Consider the following 19693-nt stretch of genomic DNA (forward strand, 5'->3'; position numbering starts at 1 on the left):
GCCCCTGGGAAGTCCTAGGTCTTGGCTTACCCAGTGCTTTTATCTCATAACCCAACAAAGAAGACCCCTTCTCTTTCCCAAGGTCCATATTAAAAAGTCTCTTGGAGAATATCATTATTGCTTGGATTATGTACATAGCCCTGAAACAGTCATGGTGGCTGAGGGGATGGGGAACCCTGGCAGGACTGAGTCACATGCCCATCACTGTCTGGGAACAGGTGGTAAACCTCCCCCCAGAGAAACAGCAGCTCTAGTACTAGGAGCAAAATAGCCACAGCAGGCTGGGACACTAAAGCTGAGCATAGTTCTTTAGAGATCCCCAGACTAGGATGAATATTTTCTTCTAGGAGTAGGGTAGTGGATATCCCTGAGCAAGGTGAGATTCTTGGCTGGAGAGCAGATGTTCATTTGGATTTACCAAAATCAAGAAGGAGACTGCCTCAATGACATAGTTTCTGGAGCTCTGGTTGTTGTTTCTATGGATGCCCAGCTTAGCTGGGTCTTGCACCCCCATCTGACTGGTGGGCACTTCAAGGGTGAATGGGATGTCCAAGTTTTTCTTAATAAGGTCATCAATGGCTGTAACCACTGGAGAAACTCTCCAGCTGAGGAGGGCAGAAGAGGGAGCAGTAAGATCTTTATTCTTGGGCTTGTTTTGGAGAACAGGAAATGCTCTCTCCTATCTTCTATTGAGTCAGGGGCAAGAGCAGCTTTCCAAACCCTATAAAATGTTGAGACATAGAGGGAAGAACTGGGAGTTTGTGCCTTGTATCAGCTGCTAGAAGAGCAGCTGCCAGAAGCTTGTGCCAAGGCTGTCTGCATATAGTCTGTGCATCTTCATTCTGGATGCTGCTGGTTGGGGAACTTCAGAGCTTTGACAGCCTAGCAGTGGGTTGGCTGCTGCAGGAGGCTGATTTCCCCACTGGCCCATCTCATAGCAATACACGTGCATTCTCAACTCCAGATGGGACAAGCTGATGTCTCTCTTTGATCCTTGCCATGTCCATATTTGGATTGGTGGCACCCATAACACCTGGTCCATATTCATTTTCGGACCAGAGCCTATTCCATGATCGGTAAGCAGTGATGTGTATTCTGTCAGTCTTGCACTGGCCTTTTTCCCTCATGCCGATTCTGTTGGTAGCTCTCCCAGCTGTATGTGATTACACATCCTCCTGGTGATCCCAGATTTCAAGGCATCACTAGTTGAATCCTATAGTTTGAACCTTTCTTTCTCCACTTTCCTCTCTCCCTTAGCTTATAATTAGCCATTTTTCTTTTTAATTTTGAAGTCCATTTATTTGAAATTCATCAGTGAGTTAGTCCTATGGGAGTTACTCTCAGTTACAAACTGAAGACTAATTGTCCCATGATCATTGTTGCTCTAAGATGCTCCCATCACAATTGCTTCCTAAATTAACTCTCACCTCTTATGTAACACTAAGTTAAGGATTTAACATGAGCGGTGATTTATAGTAGGAAACGCAGCAGTTGGTTAACTATAGTCACTATATATTTTTTAAGTTATTTTTTCTTTGCATTTGAATTCTGGGTTACTTTTAAAATCTAGAAGTAAAACTTGTTCAACAGAGACAGCATAGATTTTGCTTTTATTGTGAACAGTTTCATACAAAATTAAAAATTTTCATTATTATTGCCAGTCTTATTCCAAAAAAGTTTCTGAAAAATTTAAATCACCCATCTCACCCCCTGCCAACACCATGTTTAATATTGTCTTAATGTGTTTTCTTATTCAGTCAGTCTCTTTATTTGAGTAGAGGGTTGAGAAGGACAGATTTGACTATTGATCAGAGTGGGTTGATGATCTCTTGTATTTTGAGCTTGTGTCCAGCCTCTGTAACTGACAATAAGGTGACAAGCAGTAAGACGGAGAGAGCTAATTGTGCCACAAGAGGCTGTGAGGCGGTGGCTGGAATGAAGAGGCCATGGTTAAACAAAGAGGAGCTGTTAAAGCAAATGACATAGCGAATGGTGGGCCAAGGATTGGTCCCCTTCCACACGTTATCTTCAGGATGCTTCCAACAAGGAGCTATAGAGGTGCTTCTACAAGTCTGACCCAAACTTGAGTTGAAATTTGAACTTTGAGTGAAGAATATACTTTCTTTCTTCTAGCAAAATATGGCCATATGAATTTTAAGTGTAAATTAATAACCTAAAGCCTTTAGAATCCTGTGGACAGGGGAGCCTGGTGGGCTGCTGCCCATAGGGTCGCTCAGAGTCGGACACGACTGAAGCGACTTAGCAGTAGCAGCAGCAAAGCCTTTTTAAAAAAGGTTTTTTGGGTCCTTAGCCACATGATGTAAGAAGCATCCAGTTGGCATCCCCCAAAGGATGGCTGGGACCAAGCTCACTTGGCTGCTGCAGGCACATACCCTCTGGTTACAGCACAGGCACCATCTCAAGACAGACTGGCCTTAAAAACAGTTATCAGATGCCAAGGGAAAACCAAAAGCAAATGGACTAAAGAAATGCAAGAGACGTCAATGCATCTGACTTCTCAGGCACAGGTTTTAGGTCTGACAAAAGCTGCATCTTAGCCAAACCCCCACCCCAGGCTCCCTCCCTTGGGGCCTCACTGGCACCGGGACAAGATAGGCATCATCTTGTCCTGTCATTGCAGGACCTCCTGGGGATTCTGGCCTCTTCTTTGCTGAACTCCAAAGACTTCACTTCAACATTTCAGCTCACTTGGTCCCAAATATTCCTCTGAAGGACTCTTCTCATCCACAGGCAATTGGAGCTCTGTAATGACAGGCAAATAAAGGTCTTATGTTCCCAGCTCAGATGCGTACCTGTGGGTACCTCCCTGAGAATTTTGACTCAAGTTGGATTCCTTCCTTGGAGAAAATTAATTCAGAGGTAGAAATGGAAGCATTATTTTCCTGAGCTGCCAGCACACCCAGAGCCAATCCTAGCCCTGAAACAGATATGACTATTATAACAAATAATAAACAGAACTTCTCCTATCTGTCTGCTGACTGCCTTCAGCATTACTGGAAAATGTGCTTGCCCATTTAATTGCAAAACAAAATTTTATTTCTCTATTGTAATCACCACTCTTTGGGTATAGATTATTTGGAAAATATAGAAAAGTAGAAAGAAGTGGGGAAATTTTCACTTAGAGAAATTTGACACCTAGAGCGAAATACTGTTAACATTTTGGTACACTGATTTGCAGTGTTTTTCCTCTAATATAGTAGCCATTGCATATCTTATGTAATTTTAACATTGTAGTATATATATTTCCTCTTATTAATATAAATTTGTGAATATATTTAATACAACTATGTTATATTTATACAATATAATAATTAGCACACACTAATGATTGATACTATATATAGCACTACTTATATAAATCTATACATATATTTACAAATAGAAGTGTATAAATGTGTTTAATATATTTACAAATATATTTAATGACTGAATAATTCACTGGATAGACAATATTTACTTAACCAGAAAGAGTCAAAATAAAGAAATTCATTTTCAGTTTTCCCTGTTATTACAAATGCTGTAAGTAACACCTCTGTGCATAGACATTTTTAGGTATTATGTTTCTTTATGCTGTGTTCCCAGCAGGAGAATAATTGGGTCAAAGGTTATAAACCTTTTCAGAGCTTTTGTTGATCATTGTCAAAGTTTCCTTCCCTTTTTCAAGGGACATTGTTTTGTGACAGTCTCAAGGACTCTTATTGACTCAAGGGAAAGGATATACCCCTCAGCTGATTTTTCAAAAAAAAAAATAGAATTAAAGTTTTTTTACATAATAGACAACCCTCATGCAAAAGTACAGCCTGCTTCATTCATTCCTGAAGGTAAATTAACATCCAACCAGTCTACCAACGACATGCTTGTGTGATTTCAAGATTCCCCCAGTTATCTTCCAAATGTTAGAAACAGTGATTTAAAAAATTTCTCAGTATACGTTAATAATACTTGTTTTGTTAACTCTCCGACATAATTGGAGAATAGGCCTTTTCTTAAGCAATCTTTTAATATGTATATAAAATATATACACAACAGATTCAAACTCAGTGAAAAGGCTTACCATTTGTCTTTTCTTATTGGAATATAATTGCTTTACAATGTTGCATTAGTTTCTGGTTATACAACATTATGAATTATATATCTTGGATGAAGCAGTTTAATTTCTCCCTTTTCAACACACACACAATTTTAATTTACATTTCCTTTAGACAGGATGGGTGATGTCACCTGCTGTTACTAAAGACACAAAGGTTCTCCCCTTTGTAATGTTATACACTGATGAATGGAGGCATGGGAATTTGCTAACAAATGACTATACCTGGGCATGGCACTCTTTCCCCCTCCTTCCGCCTCCCAGATGGACATTTCTTGCCTATCCAAAGCCATCTGAATTCCCAGTTCAAGAATCTTTATTAGACGGCCAGTTTGTTCCCAAGAGCACTGAAACAGTTACACAAAAAGACATATTCCATGTGTGGCGGCATCCTGCCAGTCTGATACTGCAAACATTGCTTTTGAGAATGCTTGCCAGTGGGCCAGCCAAGGCACAGCAGGCTGCAGGAGCAGGGGACTGTGGTTTAATACATATTCACAATGTGTCCTAATCTCCTGTGAGGAATTCTGAGTGCCCACTGGATAGTATGTGTCCCTGTTAATAGCAGGGTGGGCAACTCCAAGGGAAACAAACATACTAAAATACTGTAATCAAATTCCTAGGGCATGGTTTCCCTAGCTCAGCAATTAGAGATTTCCCTTTGGAAATGTTATCCACACGAAAGTCCTCAAATCAAAAATACTGTGCTAGATGAGGAAGTGGTTACAGATAGATCTCTAGTCATTCCAGAAGTGTATTTATGTAGTGTGTGTGTGTGTCCATATTTTTGTGCACACTCACATGCACCACACATTAAATGTAAAACCCCAGCATATGAATGAGACAGGAAGATAGAGCAATGCTGTGCCCGCCTGTCTGTGCATGAAGAAATGGTCCATTCCAAGGTTAGACTTCTCTGAAGGCTCTTTTAGCTTGGGTCCTGATCATATGCGTAAATAGGCTTTTCACCAAGTGGATAACTAATTCATTCATCTTGATTGATAATTAGAACCGACAAAGAACAGATCAACACAAATCACAAGGGCAAAAACATCTGGGACTCAGTTTAATGAGAATTCCCCCAAACCTCTTTAGTGATAATTGCATTGCAAGCACCAAATAGCTTTCACAGTTGTTTTTGCAAATGATACAAATTAGCACCCAAAATCTGAAAAGTGTACTGACTGGAAAAACGTTGGGGAATTTAGCAGGGCCCTCAGTAACTTGGCCAAATATATGTATTAACCTGGATACACTCTGGCAAATAAATTTGGGGCTTCTTGCTGCAAAATGTTAAGACTCCCAAATCCTACTGCTGTTTGCACTTGGAACTCCCAGGTGGGCAAGTTCATCTATGAGGCAGTTTTCTCCTTTCCTCACAGAAGCCTTTACCAATCTCACACAAATACCTTGAGAATTTTAAAATTTCTGAGATGCTCAAAATCTGCCGTTTAAATCTTTTTCCTTGTTAGAAAATGTAGATACTACACAAACAATTTGAAGGTTTTATGGGTACTTCGTTACCTTAGAAGTCAAGGAAATCTGTAGTAAGTTGTAACAATTACATATCTTATTGGGGCTAAACAATGAGAAGAGATTTTTCAAATCTCTTGTTTTGGTTTATTTTCTTCTTTCACCTCTTGTTTTGGTTTACTTTCTTCTTCCAGCACTTCTATGTGAACCCAGCAAAAATCCAAGAGTAGGTGCTCATTGTGCAAATTCTGCCAGGGGAAGTTTCAGACAAATTCATTATGCCAAGCTGGAGTAGGAAGGTTTCTTTAAACAACAACAACAAAAAGTTGTCATCAAATGTGGAGTGATGAAAGAACGATGCCTTTCTCACTGCATAGACTGTTCCATCTCTCTTTTTGCTTAGCCCTGTCTCCTTTTTCAAGACTTTACTGGCAGCCACATACCAGGAAAGCTGGGTGTTCCAACATGAACCACATTTGCTTATACTACTCTTTAGCACTCAGCCCCAGAGAAGGCAATGGCATCCCACTCCAGTACTCTTGCCTGGAAAATCCCATGGATGGAGTAGCCTGGTGGGCTGCAGTCCATGGGGTCGCTAAGAGTTGGACATGACTGAGCAACTTCACTTTCACTTTTCAGTTTCATGCATTGGAGAAGGAAATGGCAACCCACTCTAGTGTTCTTGCCTGGAGAATCCCAGGGACGGGGGAGCCTGGTGGGCTGCCGTCTATGGGGTCACACAGAGTCAGACATGACTGAAGCGACGCAGCAGCAGCAGCAGCACTCAGCCCATTTTAACTCTACTTTTTCCTTTGTGCCTCCTATGCTTAAGAGATGCTCAATAACGTGTGTGTTAACGCAGCAGTCCCCAAGCTTTTTGGCACCAAGGACTGATTCTGTGAAAGACAATTTTTCCATGGAAGGAGAGGGGATGGTTTCGGGATGATTCGCATAAGGTGCACACAGCCTAGATTCGTCATAGGCGCAATTCACCACAGTAGGGTTTCCACTCCTGTGAGAATCTATTGCTGCCCCTGATGTGACAGGAGGTGGAGCTGAGTGGCAATGCCAGGGATAGGGAGCTGGGGAGTGGCTGTTTATACAGATGAAGCTCTGCTCACTTGCCTGCCGCTCACCTCCTGCTGTGCAGCCCGGTTCCTAACAAGCCATGACTGGTACTAGTCCATAGCCTGGGGGTTAGGGACCCCTATGTTAACAGAACCCCACCTTTTTGAGTCTCTATCCTTTGTACAAAGCATTTCCACATGCATTTTTCCCATGTAGAAAAGCTCCCAGGTCATCAAGGTGGGAGGATTTGATGAGCAATGGGAACATTCACTTGCTGTGAATCCACTGAACAGAAAAAATGTTGCAGCTCAGAGAGATTGAATGACCTCCCCCAAAGTCATGCACCCACTAAGATGCAGTTAGAACTTCCAAGGAAGCTTCCATGGCTACTGGAATGATAGAGATTAAATCAGAATCATTTAAAAACAAAAACAAGGCTCTTCCTGTCTCTTGGAAGTTTCCAGCTGTATTAATGGAAGGATTTGAGATGAATGCATTTTAGGCTCCTCATCTTTTACCTCTGGGGAATTTGTAGAAAATTAAGCTCCTATTGAAACATAGTAATCAAGCCCCACTGGTGATGGTTCCAACCGCCTTGTCAGGAATAGTGAGAAATGAGTACTAAATACCCACAGTGTATATCTGCAAAACCTTCCAAGAGACTTAGGGACTCAGAGTCATTTTACAGAAGAATAGAAGCAGACAAATTACGTTGTAATTTTCAATCAATCCCCTTTCCCACAATCATAGTAATTTGCTTCAAGTGAAACCGAGTTAAAGTAAAAATAATTTAGAACAATATTCAACAGGGAAAATGTCATTTAAAGGGAGTATGAATATTAAAGATAGCTGGAATGGGAGGGAGAGTTTCCCTGGTGGCTCAAATGGTAAAGAATCCGCCTGCAATGCGGGAGACCTGAGCTCAATCCCTGGGTTGGGAAGATCTCCTGGAGGAGGGTGTGGCAACCCACTTCAGTATTCTTGCCTGGAGAATTTCCACGGACAGAGGACCTGGCCAGCTGCAGTCCATGGGGTCACAAACTGAGCAACTAAGCACAGTCCTGATTCTGCCCTAAAGACTCTTGAGAAGGCAGTTAGGACCTCACATTTGTAGCGAAGTCTCTGGCTCTTTTTCTTCTTCTTCAATACCTACTGAACCCCATATCTAATTCCTTGTTGGTCTAATGTCTTTGGATCTAGTATATGAAGTGACTTCTATAAGCAGGGAACAGCCATTTTGAAATTGATATGAAATTGTAAATGACAGGTTATGAAATGGACTTTAAAGTGGCTTTGTTGGAAATAATATCTGTACTAACTGTCCCATAATAACAGAATAGGGATGGGGAGACTCTGGCCACATCCAGCTGCCACTTGATTGTGTGCAGCCTGTGAATTAAGCATTGTCAGAACCTTAAGTGATTGAAAAAAATCAAGAGTATTTCATGAAATCCAAATGTTAGCAGCCATAAAGAGTTTTAGAATACAGTAAAAATCCCAAACTAGATGAAAGCATTCCTTGGGCAGTATGAAGCCCTATAGACCTGATAAATGGATACTTTACAGATAAATTCAACATTTTGTTTGGGACAACAAATGACCACACCCTTTTTCTAAGCTGGTAGACTTTTTTTTTTTTTTAATGTTAATTCAGTTATTCACAGGCTACTTCCTTGCTCCTACTCCTAGCCCCTGTCTCAGCATTCATTGCACTGTAAAAAATTGTGACTAGCTGGCCCAGTTTGGGTATTTAACCATATTGTTGTCTTTTCCCTTCACAATTTGATAACTTATTTGTAGCACCACTTTCCTAACACAGTTTTTAATCCAAGTGAAACATTCCGACTAATGGAATCCCAAAATACTCAAATAATAATTACATTAAAATATATATATCAAGCAAAGGTGTGGAAAATTCCGAAGAGATGCCATTAATAGTGGCTCAGTAGTGAGAAGCAATCTGGGTAAATAGAGTCTACAAAAAATTACCTTCCCACCTAGTTTCTCTCTCATTTAAAATATAACAGGGGGATTTTTTTTTTTCTTTTTTTTTTGGCTTTGAAAATTTTTTTGGCCATGCTGTGCAGCACATTGTGGGATCTTAGTTCCCTGACCAGAGATGGAGCCCATAACCCCCTGCACTGGGAGCATGGTCTTAACCACTGAATTGCCAGAAAAATCCCCAAGGAGAAATCTTAAATAGAAAGACTGTCTTATTCAACTGGGAATCTACTGAATTTAGCACTTAGAATGAATTTATTTGGGGGCTTTTAAAGGGAATTTTTATCTTGTCAAATTCAGTGTGTTAAAAAACTAGTAAAAAGTGAAGAAATAATTTGCATCACACAGTGTGTGCTACATCTTCAGAATTCCATGTTGTGAATATAAGTAGACATGTTTGCTTTAAAGAGTCAATTACTGTATTCAAATTTGTTTCAAGAAAGGTTTAAAATATCCCTTAATGGGCAAGGCTTGAAATATTAAAAATAACATGAAATTAAAATATGGGCAACTGTCAATATTAGGGTTATTTGAGCCAGCTCATTTAAAAAGGGAAATGACAAATAATTCCTTTTATAATCGTCTTCAAAACATAACCACTGTATGGTGTTAGAATTGGTTGAGAAGAAGCAGGGAAGGGGGGGCGGGGTGTCTCTTAGTTTGGTCAATTTTGTGATTACAACAGCACATTTCCAAAACATTCCCTAGAACCTTCACAGGCCTTTCTCTTGAAAACTTAAAACTGCTGTATTTCATGACAAAATCCTATATGTATGTGTTTTTATTATTAACTCTAGGTTTGAATTAGAATTCCCTATCTTACAGCTTGGAGCTAAACTCTGTTTACAAAACAGTATTTACACTTGACTAATTTTGCAGATCAAACTAATTAAATCAATTAAACTGGTGATTAACCAAATGAAGGCTGATTGCAAAAATTAGTGGGTTTATTTTGGAGGACTGGAAGTAAGCTAATTACTGCAGTGATTACTTGAACCTGGAGTACTCTAAATGTGGTATAAATTGAAACCTCATAGTGAATTAGACTGGGAATTCATTACAGTTTAAAGCACTGTTAATACTATTCAGTCTGTTCCTCCTTGGGGAAAATTTCCTCTTTCTGTGTTTCGTATATGATAAACAATCACTTGGGTTATGTGCTTTTTGTGGTGGAATCCAGTAAAATGGGGGACACTGAAGAAAAGGTATTTACTTTAGAATGATATTCAGCAGTGCCTTTCAAACGTGAACGGCCATTCGAATCACTTGAGGATATTCTGCAAGGAGGATTATGATTCAATATATTGGGGGTGCAGGTGGGGGTTGAAAAAGTAACATGGGGGCATGAAGTGGGAGATGTGAGTTTATGTGCCTGTATGTAGATGGGTAGATGAATATACATAACATCTAAGGATTTGCCTATCAAGTTCCCAGGTGATGTTGATGCTGCAGCTTCTTGGACCACACTTTGAAACAATAAGTGCATACATTGAAATGGACATATGAACTGTCAGGCTTAGATTTGATGCTTCAGGATGCTATATGGACCAAGCTATCATTGTCTTCCTTGTTGATGACAACTGTCCCAGTCTTTCTGGACATGCCTGAGCATCATCTGACTTCAGGAATGGCCACTCCTGATGGGCCCTCATCGAGTGGTCTTTCTCATGGTCTTCTCATGCCAGCTTGCTGGTAACAGTGTTTATGCGCATGCATAACACACTCTACTAATTGGTTTTTAAAGCATAGCATTTTAACAAAATGTGAACACAGCTGAGTGTGTGGTCTACATCTTGCTGATTTAAGTATCACTGAGCTTTCAGTTCTCTGTTTTACCTTAGTTTTAGGTTTATGAGATGATATTTACAATAATAAAAGAAAGACTTGAGTTCTTTTAAAGAAGCAGTTAAATCTAAGAGAGAGATGTTGGTTTTATGCAAAATTTAAAAGGAAGCAAGCAGCTTCCTTTTGCAGCCCAACTGGAGGATAGGCATATCTTTGTTTTCGGTGTTGCATCTACTTTTGATGTTGAGGGGAAAAGTTAATTTTCTCAGTTAATCAATGAACCTGTCTTGACATTTGGTTTCCTGCACGTTGTAGTTCATAGCAAGAAACACCTTATCTCTATAGGAAACCGCACAACCTTTAGCGATGACTGTTATTCATTGCCACTTGATAAGGAGTGTCCCCTGTGTGCCAGGAGCTAGAGAGTGCAAACTTGAATAAATTAAGACCACAAATGGTGTTTTAATAAGGACAGAGCTCTCTGAAAGGGAAGGCACTTCTGAAGAGTTTCCATCTGGTGAAAGAACAACAGTTAAATGACTATAAGAAACAGTTCTATGTTAGGAATAGATTGTTCAGGGCTTTGATAAATTGCCCCAGTGTTAATCAGAAACACTTTTGGTTGCAGCTCTTGTTGAAATGCCTCTTAGATTATTTTTTTTTGTATTACAGTCTTGTGGAAATACTTGATGTTTTTCCTGATGCTTGAGATATGTGCAGCCTGCCTACTTCTTACTCCCATTGTGAACTAGCATCTCATCTTGGAACCTGTGGGTGGAGATGAAGAAGGTGTAGGAGATTGAGCTGAATCTTTACAGATCCCAGGGAAAAAAGGAAAATGAAAGTGTTAGTCACTCAGTTGTGTCCAATTCTTTACAACCCCATGGTCTGTAGGCCTCCAATCTCCTCTGTCAGTGGGATTCTCCAGGCAGGAATACTGGAGTGGGTAGCCGTTCCCTTCTCCAGGGGATCTTCCTGACCCAGGGATCGAAGGGATACTGACCCAGGGATCTTATGCATTGCAGGTAAAGATGGCTCTTTACCATCTGAGTCACTAGGGAAGCCTGTAGATCTCAGGGACATGGCTTTAAACTCTAAACACTCACTTGATATAAGCTTATCTGAGTGGCTTCTTTCTTGTAAAATTTAAGTGTAGTAAACAAAAATTATAGGCCAGAATTTTTCATTGAGTAAGGTGTTTATGATGGCAAACTTTGTAGATTTTGTCAAGTTGAATTAAAGATGTTAATTGAATTAATTGAAGATGTTTGGTATAAAAATAGAAGGGTTTTCTTGTCTTATTAAACAAAGATGATCAGAATATTTCCATTAGTTACCAATTGATAGTCTAAAGAAATACTAATTATGGAAGATGGTAAAAGCAAATAATCAGCAGAGAGACTGTGAAGGTGACACTTGCCTCAGTGAACTTCGTGCATGTTTGGATGTTATCTGCTGACCTGGAGTGGATCTAGTTCTGGGTAAAAGATGACAGTAACTGAAACAATTCAATACACGCTGGTATCTAGGTGTGTCCGTACATAGTCTGCTACATATGCATGGGAATTCTGATATCTGTTACAGGACTGGGAAGTAAGCTCATTATTTTACAATAAATGTCAGTCTGTTTAGGCTGTTATAACAAAATATCAGAGACCGAGTGATTTTACAAAAACTATGCCTTAGTTTCTCACAATTCTGAAAGCTGGAAAACCCAGATTTAGGCACCAGCAGACCCTATGTGTGGTGAGAGCCCCCTTGTTCCTTGATGGCTGCCTTGTTTTGTTGTAACTTCACATATTGGAAGGGGCAAGGGCTTTCTCATCCCACTTTGCTTGGGATGAGAAGCAAGGCAAGGGCTTTCTCATCCCACTAATCCCATTTGTGAGGGCTCTGCTTTCCTGACATAATCTCCTCCCAAAGGCCCCACCTCCTAATACCGTCACCTTGAGGGTTTGGATTTCAACACATGAAATTGGAGGTGAGGACACAGCAAAAAAGTCTAATTAGTTGCCTAGAGGTCAGACTACACACACATCTGTCCGGAGCATCCATTCCCTGTAGGAAAAGCTAAGAGAGTCTTGCTTATGAGGAGCTGCTGATGTCAAGGAGAACTTCTCAGTGCTCTGAGTGCTGAGTAGGAGGTACTCTTACCTCACCAAGGAGGGCTTCCCTCTGCCTTCCATGGATGGGCACTGTCCCTCCAGGAGTCTTCTTTTTAAAATGTCCTATGGTTTTCCTAATCCCCTCTCTATATCCTTCTTCCTCCTAACAGAATGCTATGATATTGATTTGGTATGACTTATGGAATTATATGGAGTTGGAAATGGCAACCCATTCCAGTGTTCTTGCCTGGAGAATCCCGTGGACAGAGGAGCGCAGACCATGGGGTTGTAAAGAATTGGATACAACTGAGTGACTAACACTTTCACTTTCCTTTTTTTCCCACTTTCCTATAGTCCACAGGGTCATGAAGAGTCAGATGGGACTGAGCAACTGAGTGTATAGAATTATGACCCCATCTCTGGTCCAGCTTTAAGAAAGGCATCCCAGATACCTTGACTGAATTTTGGAACTTCCTAAACCCAGGCTTCTTGTTAGCTGCCACAGCTAGTCACACATTATGTATAGACAAGCCCTCGGAGAAGCAGTTTCCTATTTGTCATCTCTGTGTGTGATCCCACAAGTAAAAGTACTTTTAATGATTCACGTCAGGGGGTGGAGAACTTTTCCCAGTGCAGTTTACTTATTTAAGTATTTTTGGCTACGCTGGGTCTTCGTTGCTGCTCGGCTTTTCTCTGGATGCAGTGCGCCAGCTTCTCACTGCGGTGGCTTCTCTTGTTGCAGAGCAAAGGCTCTAGGTGTGCAGGCTTCTGTAGTTGCAGCATGTGGGCTCAATAGTTGTGGCTCTCCAATTCTAGAGCACAGGCTCGGTAGTTTTGATACTCAGTCCTAGTCACTTTGTGGCATGTGGAATCTTCCTGGGCCAGGGATCTAACTCATGTCCCCTGCATTAGCAGGTGGATTCTTAACCGCTGGACCACCAGGGAAGTCCTTCCTAGTGTAATTTCATCTCCCCTTTTCTATCGCTTATTAAAAGGGCATCCCTTCAGGTATTGGAATTACAGATTTCTCTGCATACGTCTAACAGACGTTGTGGCATGAGAAGCGTCCAGTTGTGGAGATGTGATTCCCATGTCATTTTACAGAGTGTGTGTTTGCTTTGTGGAGTTACTCACCAATGTCCATTTGTCTCGTCTTTCTTGCAGACATAAACTCAAGTTTATTTAGGTGTCTGCTTCTCAGGGAATGTGACCACAGTTCAAGGATAAACCCTGTTTAAGCTAACCCAAGATTTGTAATGTCATTTCCATTCCCAGTGATTAGTTGAAAGGAAGGCATGTGGCTGAGTTCTAGCCACTACAAACCTAGTGGAAATCTGCTTTGGGCTTTCAGAAATGATGCCTTGTCTTACAAAGAGACATGAGGAAGAACTGGCCCACTTCTTCCTGCAGAAATGATCCTGTATCTGCTGGCCCACGAAGGGAGCCAATATGAGGGCAAAGCTGACATGTTGCTATTAGCAGAGGGAAAAGATGGAGAGGAGCCATTTCTTCATTACAACCCCGAGCTGCTGGTGGAGCTACTCCACTCAGAACTTCCTCATCAGTAAAGCATTTCCTCTTTTATTAAGCCATTTGAGGTAAGATCTCTGTTGCTACTGCTGTTGCTAAGTCGCTTCAGTCTTATCCGACTCTGTGCAACCCCAGAGATGACAGCCCACTAGGCTCCTCTGTCCCTGGGATTCTCCAGGCAAGAATACTGGAGAAGGATCTCTGTTAGGTTTAGCTAAAAGCAACACAAAATTTTGTCTCTTTCTGTGTTTGTACTGGATGAGCATTGGAACTTTTATCTTTCCTACTGATTCCATTTCTCTTTCTCAGACAACTAAATGACTTCAGTAAATGAATCCAAGACTTTGTAGATACACAGAACCATACCAGAATTCTCTTAGAGTCAGCCAAGACGATCCTTCGCCAAGATGCATGTGGGCATGCTCAGTCATGTCCTACTCTTTGAGACCCTAGGGACTGTAGCCCACTGGGCTCCTCTGTCCATGGGATTTTCCAGACAAGAATATTGGAGTGTTGAAAAATCTTTCCCCCAAAGCTTCTTATTGACTCAATTCCTGGGAAAACTTTTCCCATGAAAGCTGAGTGGACTGAGCCACAGATACCATGTCAGTCCTCTGCTGCAAAAATTTCAGGTGAAGGATAAATTTATCTCAGCTAGTTACAGACTGTCACCTTTACTGCCCCAGTTTGGAGTTATTTAATAACAAGCCTACTTAAGATTTCAATCAAGTTACTTTTCCATATCTGTGAATTTTTGCTGGGGGCGGCATTCAAAATGTTAAGCCAACTTGCATCTGATTATATGATTATTTCAAAAAGTAAACACTCAGGTATTGAGTCATTAGTATAGGATATTAACGCAAAACAGGTAAATAACACAATGTAAATTGGAGAGAAATGGGTATATCCATAGATTAAAATACAAGGAGACTTGTAATTTATTAATGAACTGTATAGTAACCTACAGTGGAAGTATTTAACATTAAAGAATGAAGTCTCCTTTAACCTGGCAGTTGGAGGGATGCTCTTCTGAATATTCTTTGGGGATCTGATTTACATAGGATAATCAATGCATTGGCCCAACTTGTAGTGAAAGGGATTAATTTACATTTTAATATTGTATGGTGTCAAGTGTGAAAAGAAGTAAAGAGAAATCCTCTTTCTTTGGGACCTTGAGGAATTCTGACATGAGCTTTTGAAAGATTTCACGTAACAGCTTTCCCATAGACATGTTTGTCAAACAGTCTTGAACACCTGATAAGAGAGAGGCATCAGGCATCCTGTAAGATGCTGGGGAGTTTGTGAAAATGAGTCAGACTTAGATTCTGTTCCCAAGAGGAGCTTTGGTAAGACATTAACTTAAGACAGTGACAGAGAAAAAGAAAAGTGACTCTAAGATTTGGTATCTGGAGAACAATGAGGAGAGTGATGCTGCAAGGAAAATGGAAAAACAAGGAGGGGATTCTGTTAAATGAACTTAGATTTCAGGATGTCTCAGCCGTGGTAGAAAAGGTGTGTAGAGATGTTTCACATAACTGGATATTATCACTCCATTGGAATTCCCAATTCTATGCAGTACTTTGATTCCATTTACTTTAACACATTTTCTCTGCATTAATAACTGGGCCATCCTTAACAGGCGATGCCACCTCGACTCGATGGACATGAGTTTGAGTAAGTTCCAGGAGTTGGTGATGGACAGGGAAGCCTGGCATACCGCAGCCCATGGAATCACAAGAGAGTCAGACACGACTGAGCGACTGAACTGAGCTGAACTGAACTGATCCTTAACAGGCAAGCCTTTTAGTTTGGAAAGTCCTTGTGATTACATGCTAATAACATAAGTGTGGAGGGGGAACTTTTCAAATCAAAACTGGAAAGGAAACACTCAGCAGATCATTTTGCTTGACGTTTGTCAGGGCCAGTCCTGAACACGACATTGGGAAGTGCAGCCCAGAAGGAAGAGCACAGTCTGGGGAAGCAGAAGGGGTGAGTTCCGTTTCCGACAGTGACCCCTGAACGGGTCATTTTCTTCACTCCATGTTTCTCCTCTGTAAAGGTAGATTTAGCGAGTTAACGCCAAAGACTCTTTCCATGATTTCTGTAATATCTTAGGGTATTGTTCACACCATAGTTCTATATTGCCCTTCCCACTCACCTCCTCATATGTATTTAGGCACTCAGTCGTGTCCAACTCTTTGCAGTCCCGTGGTCTGTGGACCACCAGGCTCCTCTGTACATGAGGATTCTCCAGGCAAGAATACTGGAGTGGGTTGCCATGCCCTCCTCCAGGGGATCTTCCCAACCCAGGGATAAAACCCAAGTATCCCACATTGTATTGGACTCTTTACTATCTGAGCCACCTGGGAAGCCTCCTCAGAGGCGTTCAATAAAAATCTGTACAACTGTTTAGTGTCCTAAAGCATAGTCATTATTTCCACATTTATTCCTTTCTGAACCCCAGCTGGTTGCACTATTGAGGAAATTTGGGTACATAAAGATTTAGTGGCTGGTACCCCAATTTCCTCATCGATAATGAGGTGTATATCAAAGCCAGGACATGTGCCAGCAGAACCCAGGGCCCCTCTGTCCCCCGTTACCTCGCTCCCTCTCACACATGCCAGCAGAACCCAGGGCCCCTCTGTCTCCCGTTACCTAGCTCCCTCACACACATGCACAAACTCCGCACCACAGCCACCCCACAGGCTTTAGGCTCATGTTGGCCCACTTGAGTGGCCCTTTTGTGGAGGAGGGGAGGGGAGGTTGCTCAGTGAGCAGCTTGCAGGATCTTAGTCCCCAGTCAGGGATTGAACCCAGGCCCACAACACTGACAGCACTGAGTCCAAGCCACTGGACCTCCAGGAAACTCCCTTGAGTGGACTTTAATAGGGGGCACTTATAAAGATATTACTAGACTTTTAGATTACAAATAGAAAGCTTTTTAAAAAACTATTTATTTTGAAGTAATTTTCTGTCTACAGAAAAGTTGCAAAGATATACCCAGCTTTCCCTAATGTTAACATCTTACATAACCATGGTTCATTTGTCAAAACTAAGAAAGTAACATTGGCACAGTGTTATGAACTAGTCTACAGACTTGGTTTGGATTTTACTGGTTCGAAATCTTAATGAGCAAATTATTCTCATAGTGAAGCAGCCACAGGCTTGACAAGAGAGGGAGGTCTGATGAGAAAATCAGTGGCCAATTCCAAATAGTGAGGTGTGTAAACTACACACCAAATAGCAGACCTAAGACACTTTTTGGATCCTGTCTTTTATGGACAAGATACAATCACCAGCCATCATTTTTTTAAGCGCAACCCTTTCCTGGAAGATATTGCAGTATTATTCAAAATGTGCCAAAGTGGGCAGGAGATCCCAAGAGTAATTGTGAGTTATGAGGTCATGGGGACCTCATTGCAAACTATTTGCAAAACTTAATTGGGGTAATAAATAAACTAAGCATGTAAATTAGATTGAAGCCTACAGTGTGAATTAGATGGCGGCCATTAGCTTGTATAGTCAAAATGCCTTCTTCCTGTTTGGAATATTTGCTGAGTTGAACTATTAATCGAGGAAGCATTAAATTCAAATATCTTAAAATTTCACAATGAAAATAACTTGGAAATAAAACCATTTAATGAGGTCCTTTCTGGACAAGATATGAACTCTATTTTTTTATAATTAGATATTTTGGCCCTTTTCAAATAGAAGATGGTCTGGCATTCATATTTGAGTCCACTTGCCTCTCTCCCGCATCCCAGGGTGTGGATTCATCTTAATCAGGGTTCTTCAAAGCGAATGCAGAAGAAGAAAAAGAAAGCTCAAAAGGAAAGAAATAGGAAGCCACTTGAAATTGTTGGAAACAAACAGATCTGTAGGTTGAAATGGGACTGTCCCTCTCTTTTTTAAGCCAGGTGGTTAAAAATAACTTCACATCTGATATTCCTTTCTCACATATCTGAAGAATGAATAAAGGGGCCTTTTGCAGGTAAATATAAATATAAAAAAGAAGAGACACCAAAGCGCCCAAACACTGCATATAATCATCCAGCCCAAGTCAAGCCTTGCAGCAGCTTTTTTTTTCCTTCAAGCAGTTGATTGAATGAATACAAATGCCTCTCTGTTGTCACTTGGGATGCCACTTGATATATCCCATTTTCTAGACTCTAATTATTCCATTTGTAGACATGAATGCCATTTAGATGTGAGCTAATTCAGCATGGTAACTCAATTAGATTTGTACCGACTTGGATTTATGAAACATCAATGGGTTCTTGGTGAGACCAATGGGACTGCAGGCGATTCATCCCGAAGTCTCACCGACACAGCCTCTCAGGAGCTCAATTAAACACGCCAGCCACAAGGATGTTTTTTAGCTGGAATGTCTCACAATTAAAATAAAAGAGATTTCTGTGTTCCTTGGCACGCATGGCCCAGCAGAACAGAAAGACCTGTGATAACGCAGGCTGAAATTTTCCTTTAGGTTGTATATTATCCACATGAAAGGAGGCTGTTTTGCTCTGCTGGGCTTCAGAGCACCTGCATGGCTGCACTCTGCATGTATGGCCTCAGTGGTTGACCCATGTGGCAAAGATCGTAGAGTTTCATCACGCCTCACATTCAAGGGCACTCGATAAATGTTGGTTGAACTAAATTGCTAAGTTCGTCATAGAGCCTGTATGTGCATCTTGGTTCTAAGAGGCAGACACCAAATACCAAACTAGATTTGAAAAAAATATGTAAAATTGCAAAGTAATAAAAAATGATGCTGTCTATAGTTTTAACATGAGATGTGGCCCATGGTCAGAAGATGGGGGTGAAGGTTGGAAACCAGGACTATCCCCTTGTAAAAAATATTCTTTTTAGTGAAATGATTGTACTGTATGATTCAGGTTTAGGAATTCAGGCAAGCCCCTGCGTGTCACCTGCCTGTGCCTGGCAGAGATTTGCCATGCAGTGTCCTCTTCACCAAGAAATGTTTCATGATTAAAGGCTTTTACCAGTTCTAAACGCAGGGCCCGGCACAGAGGGCGACCTTGGAAATATTGTGTGAATTAATGAAATAATGTAATAGATGTGAACTCATTTCGTCAATGATGTAGAACTTCAGTAATGTCTGTTGTCATTTTCCTAAATCAAATCATGGACAAGAGAGACAATTTCATTTGTTTTTCCAAGACCTGGATGAAGGAAACATCATGGGGAAAGAATTTCCATTTTGTTGTGTCTTCCCCTCTCAATTTAATACCCTGATGTTTATTTCCACTGTGAGATTATTAGAATAGTAGTAGTAGTAACAGTAGTAGTAGTACTTAGTTAAGTAGTGTAAATCACATTTGCTCGCATGTCATAAATTTCAAAATGCATATCCTATGACGTTTCATCCTGATAACACTCATGCAGAATAGGCATTATTACCCATTTTATAGCTGACAAAACTGGTCAAAAGAGGTTGTTTGAATTACCTAAGGCCACATAGCTCAATCCCAGTGAAACTGGTATTGCAACCTATCTCTTCCTATTAAATCTTTCTCCTGTGGGATCGCAGAAAGAGCATGGGTTACATGAGAAAAATGTTACTGTTTTACTTTCTTGTTCTGTCATTTTGAATCTTCTAAGC

The 19693-nt window shown here is 40.8% G+C and overlaps 1 long non-coding RNA gene across 1 annotated transcript in view; it reads left to right on the forward strand.

Annotated features, from left to right (window-relative positions):
- LOC138443621 (uncharacterized) overlaps positions 1 to 19693 on the forward strand; it is a 101589-nt gene that overhangs the window by 68504 nt on the left and 13392 nt on the right. Inside the window, exons 2-3 of the long non-coding RNA XR_011258225.1 lie at positions 15710 to 15864; positions 15990 to 16059. This is a non-coding gene — a long non-coding RNA (uncharacterized lncRNA). The remainder of the gene's footprint in view (positions 1 to 15709; positions 15865 to 15989; positions 16060 to 19693) is intronic.

The sequence above is a fragment of the Ovis canadensis genome, chromosome 7 (genome assembly GCF_042477335.2).
Source record: "Ovis canadensis isolate MfBH-ARS-UI-01 breed Bighorn chromosome 7, ARS-UI_OviCan_v2, whole genome shotgun sequence".
NCBI classification, from domain to species: Eukaryota; Metazoa; Chordata; class Mammalia; order Artiodactyla; family Bovidae; genus Ovis; species Ovis canadensis.